Source organism: Silene latifolia, unplaced genomic scaffold (genome assembly GCF_048544455.1).
Source record: "Silene latifolia isolate original U9 population unplaced genomic scaffold, ASM4854445v1 scaffold_70, whole genome shotgun sequence".
Classification (NCBI taxonomy): Eukaryota; Viridiplantae; Streptophyta; class Magnoliopsida; order Caryophyllales; family Caryophyllaceae; genus Silene; species Silene latifolia.
This window is the reverse complement of record NW_027413609.1, coordinates 455116-465264: the sequence shown is the minus strand read 5'-3', so window position 1 is coordinate 465264 and position 10149 is coordinate 455116. Positions and strand designations below refer to the sequence as shown.

At 41.0% G+C, this 10149-nt stretch overlaps 1 long non-coding RNA gene across 1 annotated transcript; it reads left to right on the top strand.

Annotated features, from left to right (window-relative positions):
• The first annotated feature begins 218 nt into the window (after positions 1–218).
• On the top strand, positions 219–9788 carry LOC141639996 (uncharacterized). The gene is made up of 3 exons (XR_012542788.1): positions 219–278; positions 372–444; positions 9667–9788. It is a non-coding gene; the product is annotated as an uncharacterized LOC141639996 (long non-coding RNA).
• Positions 9789–10149: the final 361 nt, after the last annotated feature.

Sequence of the window (10149 nt, the reverse complement as noted above, 5' to 3'; positions counted from 1 at the left end):
CACCCAACTAATATAATAATGATAAATTTACTCTCTCACACTCTCCTCACCCAATCACAGCCCGCCACACACACCATTCTTTTAAAAAGCTACTGTGTAAATGCATAGAACCCCTACCACGCCAACATTTCCGCAGCTGGAAACCAAATACCAGAGCAAGCTCACAAAAAGAACCCATTAATGGCGGTCCTATAATCTTAGATTTCTCGCTCAATTTACGACCAAACTCAATAATTCTTGCACCATTCTTCTCCTTATCTCTTCCTTCATCTTTTAAGGTAAGAAAGGCATAGCCTTGTGAAGTTCTCGTCTCGACCCGTCTCATAAATGTGACGTTTTTAAACTAACTCGGCTCTTATTACGGTTTTTAGGTGAAGACTTTGAGGACCCCGAAGGAAACTCGTTCATAATAGACCATTCCCTTGAAGATTGAAGAAAGTTAAGGTAACCGTGATAGGTTACTCGACAAATGTCGGGAAACTCCGCCCCTTTCTACTCGTTTTTGCCTTATTTTTCGCAAAGTTGAAGTCTTTATGTGCTTCCCCATAGATGGAGTTGATTTTGTTGTGTTTGTGCGCATTTTTCATGGTTGTTTGGACCCCTTTTGGTCCGTTTTCTTGCTGAGTTCGGGTAAGGGGAAGAAGTCGAGTTCTCTGCCCACGGTCTCTTTTTTTACTTGTCGAAATTCTGTTGCACTTCCGTCCTACTGCTACTCTCAAGGTCATTCTTGAGTTGAGTTCAAATGGACTGCTAGGAACCTGTTTTTGTTGTGAATGTCGTCATCCTACCCCTGTTTTGTGACGGATACCTCTGTCTCTCGGGCTGTTTTCCCATACACCGAACCGTCATGCTCGTACTTTACCTATGCACTCGTTATTCTCCTCCTTATTTCGACTGTAATGTGCGCTGTGGTCTCGTTTATTTGGGTAGTAACACCGCTGAATGTCGTCTGCAATTGTTGGAAATCTGAAAGTGCAGGGAGTGTAGTCGGCTGTTGTGATGAATGGTATAGGTGTGTCTATGTATACTCGTTTTTTACCGCTTGGAAAACTCGAGTTTGGACCGTCAAGTAGGAGCCGCGCATTCTTTGTTTCCCTGTATGATTTCATTGAACGAAATTCCCTGCTCACCCACTGCTTTCTTGTATGTCGTGAATGCTGCTGATGCCATTCCCTTCTTATTTTTATTTTTTTTATTTTATTTTTATGTTTTTACTTTGTGGTTATTGGTGTTGGGCTCAAATTGTGATCACTTTTGGACCCACTTCTCTATTTTACATGGACTCAAATTCTTGATGGTTGTGGGCTCACCATTCCTAAGTTTTTGGGCTCAATTTGTCATTTGTGTTGGATGGTTTGTATTTCGTAAATTTCCACATGACGTAAATTATCCATTACCACATGTTATATTTTATTTATTTTATTTAACCGACAAGTATAAATATAAAATGAAATGTTTATTTTATATGTTCAAATATGAAAAGACGATTATAAATAATTACCTGTATGAGTCGTATTCTTGTAGAAATGCCATGATACTACCATATATGCTTTTTTTTCATTTACGCCCTACTTGTGCTGTTCTGGCAAGTACGGGTTTGGCCTGCTTGTGCTGTTCTGGCAAGTATGGTTTTGGCCACTTGTGCTGTGCTGGCAAGTGAGTAATATCTTAGTCTTTCCGCCACTTTCGTGCTGTTCTGGCGATTGGGGTACTCGGTCTCTATTAGGAGTCGAGTCTTGGGTGCGTGCTGTGCTGGCGCACGTCGAATCGGGATGTACACCCGAGAATCTGCAGATTTAGACTAGGACCGTATCATTATCGTAGTCCTACCCGGGGAAATTATAGTCTAAGAGTAGTAAATGTTAGCATTTTGGATGGTTATATTGGTCATATCTCCTTGAATTACGTGCTCATGTTTAAGTGGTCTTTATCTTGCCTTCTTACATTTTCCTCCATTATTTGACATTGTTTATGTTTTGCATACTTGCCTATCTTACTCCTTCTCCTTATTCTTGAATCTTTGAACATGTAAGATCATATGCTTAGTTACAATTCAGCTTACCCTTATCTTACTTAATCTGATCATTTGTTTATGTGCTTAGTCATGTTCATCTTGATGTTTTGTGGCTGGGAGAACCTTGAGTTACTCCCCACTGACTGTGGCTTTCATGTTTACATGAATGACAGGTTGGTGAAGATGCTTATATGGGGTTTGATGTGTGAGCTAGCGAGTACCCCGGACTTTTAGATTTCCTATTTACCGCTTAGACTCACCTATTTCTTTATGTCATTCGAGGGATATATTTTCCCCACTTTTGACCGTTTTATTTGTATGGACCCTTATTTTTATTTCCGTTTTTCCTTCTGTCGAATGTTAGTGACTCCCGCATGCTAAACTCTATCTACTAAATAAAAGGTTTAAAAACTTCACGTTTTTCGCATATATTTAGTAGTTTACTTTCCGCTTTATCGCGGGGTGTCACAGTTGGTATCAGAGCCTTTGTAGCTCCCGACGCACACACGTGTACCCCAACTTAAATTTTGAACTTGACCTTGAAATAATGAATGAGAGATGGGTAGAACTAAGGACCTAAGTTGGTAGTCTTCTTGTGTATGCTATTTGTTAAGTACTAACTCGTTTGACTCTCTTTGGTGCTTTAAGAAGATGGTGCGACCAAACAATGTGGAGAATACTATCTTGCAAGCCCTTACTCAAATTCTTCAAAATCAACAAAATGTCAATGTTCAAGCCCATCCCGCTCCACAAGTGGTAGATCATCAAGGAAGTTTTTCTTGGATTGCAAGTCAACTAGCAAGAAACAAGGCTAGGACCTATGGTGGTGAAGTGGATCCTATTGAACTTTCCGAGTGGTTTCGTGACATGGAGAAGAATTTCTCTCTTTATGATGTTCAAGATCGAGACAAAGTGAAGCTTGCCTCTCATTTCCTTGTGAAGGAGGCCGATAGGTGGTGGACTATTACCGGACCTTCCGTCACTCAAGACCCCACCTTTGATTGGAACCGTTTCAAGACTCTTGTGGAGACTCGTTTCTACCCTAAGGAACTCAAGCAACAAAAATTGAAGGAGTTCATCGATTTCAAGCAAGGAGGCCTTTCTGTTCAAGCTTTCACCAACAAAGTCAATGATCTTGCTCACTTTGCCCCAAAGTTTGTGAAAGATGAAGATGAACGTGTCTACTTCTACCGAAGCAAGTTGAATCCCAAGTTGGAAAGTATGGTGAGAAGAGACTCCACAACCTTTGTGGCGGTCTATGATGATGCTCTTTGGGCCGAAAATTCCTTGAAGGCTATTGATAATGATGCCAAGACTCGTTCCCACTCTACTTCTTACCGTCCCAACTTTCATGGCAAGAGACCCTTTGTGCCTTCTCCTTCACAAAACAATCCTAACAAGAGGTTCGTACCAAGAGCACAAGAACCAAGAGTGCAAGAACCAAGGAGGCAAGAGCCTAGTGGGCAAGTTTCCCAATCAAGCAACAACAACCTCAATTTGGAGAAAGCTCGCAAGTGCTTCAATTGTAAGCAAGCCGTTCACCCCGGAGTTGGATGCTACAATCGACCTTTGAATTGCTACATTTGTAAGAAGCCCGGACATCGTGCCAATGCTTGTCCCGAGAAGAAGGATGATCCTACTCCTAAAGCCAAGCCAAGAGGAACCATCTTTGTCATGAGTCGTGCCGAAGCCGCCGCTCATCCCGACATCATTACGGGTATGTTCTCAATTTTTGATCAACCATGCCTTATACTTTTCGATACCGGCGCATCTTTATCTTTTATTTCTTCCAAGTTTTCGGAAAAGTTAGCTCTTGAGCCCATACCTAGTGAGGATACCCCTATATCCTTACCTTCCGGAGAAATCATTTCATGCTCCTACTTCTTTCCCGATGTCCCTATCATAATTTCGGAAATCTTTTCCCGCTAACCTACTTCGTTTTCCACTTGAGGAATTCGATGTGATTTTGGGTATGAATTGGTTGTCCAAGTATGATGCAAGATTTGAGTGTAGAGATCAAAAGATTCGCCTCAAAAGTCCGCTAGGAACCCGTGTATCCTATAAAGGAGTTCGTTCTCAAGAAGGTGTGAAGTTGATTTCCGCGTTGAAGTTGATGAGTATGGAGAGGAAAGGTCACCAAGTCTTTTTATGTGTCGTGACTTCTACTTCTTCTCCTTTGCCGAAGCTTGAAGAAGTACCTGTAGTGTGTGAGTTCGCCGATGTTTTTCCCGAGGAGTTGCCCGGGATACCTCCCGAGCGTGATGTCGAATTTTCTATCGACCTTGTGCCCGGAACCGGACCGATTGCTAAAGCTCCTTACCGTATGGCTCCAACCGAACTTAAAGAGTTAAGGAAGCAACTTGATGAGATGATTGAGAAAGGATTTATTCGACCTAGTGCCTCACCTTGGGGTGCTCCCGTTCTCTTTGTGAAGAAGAAAGATGGATCCATTAGACTTTGTATCGATTATCGTGAGCTTAACCGTGCTACTATCAAGAACAAGTACCCTCTACCAAGGATTGAAGATTTGTTCGATCAACTCAAGGGTGCCTCTACATTCTCCAAGATTGATCTAAGATCCGGTTATCATCAAATTCCCGTTCGTGATTCCGATATTCCAAAAACCGCTTTTAGCACGAGATATGGACATTTCGAGTTTAAGGTGATGCCCTTTGGTTTAACCAATGCCCCCGCTATCTTCATGGACCAAATGAACTGAACTTTTAGTGAGTTCTTGGACAAGTGTATTGTGGTCTTCATCGACGATATTCTCATCTTTTCTAAATCCGAGGAAGAGCATGCCGATCATCTTCGTACCATCTTAGAGATTCTTCGTCGTCAAAAGTGGTTTGCCAAATTTCCCAAGTGTGAATTTTGGTTGTCTAAGGTGTCATTTCTTGGTCATGTGATATCTAAGGAAGGTGTTATGGTGGATCCTTCGAAGATTGAAGCCGTGATGGATTGGAAGAGCCCGACCAATGTTGGTGAGATCCGTAGTTTCTTGGGTTTGGCGGGTTATTACCGTCGCTTTGTAAAGGACTTTTCTAAGCTTGCTAGACCGATGACTCAACTTTTGAAGAAAGAGACCAAATTCTTGTGGACCGAAGCTTATGAAGTAGCGTTTCAAGAGTTGAAGAGAAGATTGACTACCGCTCCCGTGTTGACCTTACCCGAGGATGGAGTGGACTTTGATGTGTTTTGTGATGCTTCTAAGATGGGTTTAGGTTGTGTTCTCATGCAAAATAGGAAGGTTGTTGCTTATGCTTCGCGACAATTGAGAGTTCATGAAGTGAACTACCCTACTCACGATCTTGAGTTAGCCGCCGTTGTTCATGCCTTAAAGATGTGGAGACACTACCTCATTGGAGTTCATTGCCGTATCTACAGCGATCATAAGAGTTTGAGGTATATTTTCACCCAAAAGGAGTTGAATATGAGACAACGCCGTTGGTTGGAATTAGTGAATGACTATGATTTGGAGTTGTTATATCACGAAGGAAAGGCAAATGTGGTTGCCGATGCTCTTAGTAGAAAGTCAATTCACTCCTTGAGTGCCATCCGTGTGCTTCCCGATGACCTTTGTGCCGAGTTTCGTAAGTTAAGTTTGCAAATAGTGGAAAGTGGCTTTGATTACCTTGGTGCTATGGTTGCCGAACCCGTTATTCTTCGTGAGATCCGTGATAACCTTGTGGATGATGCTACTTTCAAAAGATTCCAAGCCAAGCTTCTTGAAGGGAAAGCTAAAGATTGTGAGATTGATGCTAGTGGATACCTTCGTTACCAAAGCCGCATGTATGTCCCCGATGCCAGTAACTTGAGAAAGAGAGTTCTTGATGAAGCCCATCTATCCCCTTATTCAATCCACCCTGGAGGAGACAAGATGTATAAGGATTTGAAGCTTCAATTTTGGTGGCCTAACATGAAGAATGACATTGTGACTTATGTTGGGAAATGTCTCACTTGTCAACAAGTGAAGATTGAGCATAAGAGACCCGGAGGTTTGCTACAACCCTTGGATGTGCCTTTATGGAAATGGGAATCTATCTCTATGGATTTTGTTATGGCCTTGCCTAAGACCGTTGGTGGAAAGGATGCCGTATGGGTGATTGTGGATAGATTGACCAAGTGTGCTAGGTTCATTCCCATTAAAGAGACTTGGAGTCTAGATAGGCTTGCTAGTGCCTATGTTGAGGAGATTGTTCGTTACCATGGTGTCCCTAAGGAGAACGTGTCGGATAGTGACCCAAGATTTTGTTCAAGATTTTAGAAGGCTTTACAAGATGCTATGGGTAGTAGGTTGTTGATGAGTACCGCTTTCCATGCCGCTACCGATGGACAAACCGAAAGGACGATTCAAACTCTTGAAGATTTGTTGCGTGCTTGTGCCCTTGATTTCCATATTAGTTGGGAGAAGAGCCTACCTTTGGTGGAATTTTCCTACAATAATAGTTACCATGCCTCCATCAAGATGGCTCCTTATGAAGCTTTGTATGGAAGAAAGTGCCGTAGCCCGATTTGTTGGAATCAAGCAAGTGATGTTCGTGATCTAGGACCCGACAAGCTAGCCGAAACAATTGACCAAGTGAAGATCATCCGAGAAAGAATGAAAGCCGCCCAAGATCGCCAAAAGTCTTATGCCGATGTTCGCCGTCGACCCTTGGAGTTTGAAATTGGTGATAAAGTGTTCTTGAAGGTTTCCCCTATGAAAGGAGTAAAGAGATTTGGAGTTAAAGGAAAGTTGAGTCCAAAGTACATTGGACCCTTTGATGTGGTAAAAAGGATTGGTGTCGTGGCTTACAAATTGGATTTACCCCCGAGTTTGGGTAAAGTTCATGATGTGTTCCATGTATCTCAACTTAGGAGGTACATTAGTGACCCGAGTCATGTGTTGCAAAATGATATTCCCGAGCTTGAGCCTAGTCTTTCTTTCGAAGAGAGACCGATTCGCATTTTGGATAAGAAAGACAAAAAGTTGAGGAGTAAAGTTGTCCCCTTACTGAAAGTTTTATGGAAGTGCGGTGACGTGGAAGAAGTGACTTGGGAACCGGAAGCTTCTATGCGTATCAAGTACCCGGATTTATTCTCTTAAGTTAATTTTCTTACTTCAAGTTTCGAGGACGAAACTTTTTAAAAGGAGGGGTGATTGTAACACCCGCCCTTTTCGTATAATTTTTCATAAAGAAAAATAATACTTTTACATTACTTTAACTAGTTAATTTCATTATATTAATAAAAGTAATTTAATTAAAGCTATAAGTTTTAAAGCTTACGTTATACAAAATATACGTTTTCGTCGGATAGAAATAATAATAATAATAATAATAATAATAATAATAATAATAATAATAATAATAATAATAATAATAATAATAATAATAATAATAATAATAATAATAATGATAGTAATAATCATAATAATAATAATAATAACTATATTGATAATAAAATTCTGTCTTAAATTATAGTAGGTTTAAGACGAACCTCCGGCTAGCAAAGAACCGTCACATGCTCACATGTGAGGCTAAACTTATCTACTCTCGACCTATCCCGGGTCGACAACACGCCCCTCAATTTTGGCACCCAACTAATATAATAATGATAAATTTACTCTCTCACACTCTCCTCACCCAATCACAGCCCGCCACACACACCATTCTTTTAAAAAGCTACTGTGTAAATGCATAGAACCCCTACCACGCCAACATTTCCGCAGCTGGAAACCAAATACTAGAGCAAGCTCACAAAAAGAACCCATTAATGGCGGTCCTATAATCTTAGATTTCTCGCTCAATTTACGACCAAACTCAATAATTCTTGCACCATTCTTCTCCTTATCTCTTCCTTCATCTTTTAAGGTAAGAAAGGCATAATAGACCATTCCCTTGAAGATTGAAGAAAATTAAGGTAACCGTGATAGGTTACTCGACAAACGTCGGGAAACTCCGCCCCTTTCTACTCGTTTTTGCCTTATTTTTCGCAAAGTTGAAGTCTTTATGTGCTTCCCCATAGATGGAGTTGATTTTGTTGTGTTTGTGCGCATTTTTCATGGTTGTTTGGACCCCTTTTGGTCCGTTTTCTTGCTGAGTTCGGGTAAGGAGGAAGAAGTCGAGTTCTCTGTCTGCCACGGTCTCTTTTTTTTACTGTCGAAATTCTGTTGCACTTCCGTCCTACTGCTACTCTCAAGGTCATTCTTGAGTTGAGTTCAAATGGACTGCTAGGAACCTGTTTTTGTTGTGAATGTCGTCATCCTACCCCTGTTTTGTGACGGATACCTCTGTCTCTCGGGCCTGTTTTCCCATACCTGAACCGTCATGCTCGTACTTTACCTGTGCACTCGTTATTCTCCTCCTTATTTCGACTGTAATGTGCGCTGTGGTCTCGTTTATTTGGGTAGTAACACCGCTGAATGTCGTCTGCAATTGTTGGAAATCTGAAAGTGCAGGGAGTGTAGTCGGCTGTTGTGATGAATGGTATAGGTGTGTCTATGTATACTCGATTTTTACCGCTTGGAAAACTCGAGTTTGGACCGTCAAGTAGGAGCCGCACATTCTTTGTTTCCCTGTATGATTTCATTGAACGAAATTCCCTGCTCACCCACTGCTTTCCTGTATGTCGTGAATGCTGCTGATGCCATTCCCTTCTTATTTTTTTTTTTTTTTTTTTTTTTTATGTTTTTACTTTGTGGTTATTGGTGTTGGGCTCAAATTGTGATCACTTTTGGACCCACTTCTCTATTTTACATGGACTCAAATTCTTAATGGTTGTGGGCTCACCATTCCTAAGTTTTTGGGCTCAATTTGTCATTTGTGTTGGATGGTTTGTATTTCGTAAATTTCCACATGACGTAAATTATCCATTACCACATGTTATATTTTATTTATTTTATTTAACCGACAAGTATAAATATAAAATGAAATGTTTATTTTATATGTTCAAATATGAAAAGACGATTATAAATAATTACCTGTATGAGTCGTATTCTTGTAGAAATGCCATGATACTACCATATATGCTTTTTTTTCATTTACGCCCTACTTGTGCTGTTCTGGCAAGTACGGGTTTGGCCTCGCTGTCTTTGTTCGGCAAGTATGGTTTTGGCCACTTGTCTTTGTCTTTGGCAAGTGAGTCATATCTTAGTCTTTCCGCCACTTTCGTGCTGTTCTGGCGATTGGGGTACTCGGTCTCTATTAGGAGTCGAGTCTTGGGTGCGTGCTGTGCTGGCGCACGTCGAATCGGGATGTACACCCAAGAATCTGCAGATTTAGACTAGGACCGTATCATTATCGTAGTCCTACCCGGGGAAATTATAGTCTAAGAGTAGTAAATGTTAGCATTTTGGATGGTTATATTGGTCATATCTCCTTGAATTATGTGCTCATGTTTAAGTGGTCTTTATCTTGCCTTCTTACATTTTCCTCCATTATTTGACATTTTTTATGTTTTGCTTACTTGCCTATCTTACTCCTTCTCCTTATTCTTGAATCTTTGAACATGTAAGATCATATGCTTAGTTACAATTCAGCTTACCCTTATCTTACTTAATCTGATCATTTGTTTATGTGCTTAGTCATGTTCATCTTGATGTTTTGTGGCTGGGAGAACCTTGAGTTACTCCCCACTGACTGTGGCTTTCATGTTTACATGAATGACAGGTTGGTGAAGATGCTTATATGGGGTTTGACGTGTGAGCTAGCGAGTACCCCGGACTTTTAGATTTCCTATTTACCGCTTAGACTCACCTATTTCTTTATGTCATTCGAGGGATATATTTTCCCCACTTTTGACCGTTTTATTTGTATGGACCCTTATTTTTATTTCCGTTTTTCCTTCTGTCGAATGTTAGTGACTCCCGCATGCTAAACTCTATCTACTAAATAAAAGTTTTAAAAACTTCACGTTTTTCGCATATATTTAGTAGTTTACTTTCCGCTTTATCGCGGTGTGTCACAAGAACTCTGGTTTATCTCCTTTAGTCTGGGTTGCATGGGGCTTTGCTCCTGAATAAGTGAGACCACATATCTCCGCCCCCCTGTGATGACGCTCACGACCTTTGAGTAAGGTGGAGGTGGGGATGGTTGGGCCTGGCTTGTGACTGCTTACGAACTATAGATTGAAAACGTTCACTAACTTTGCGA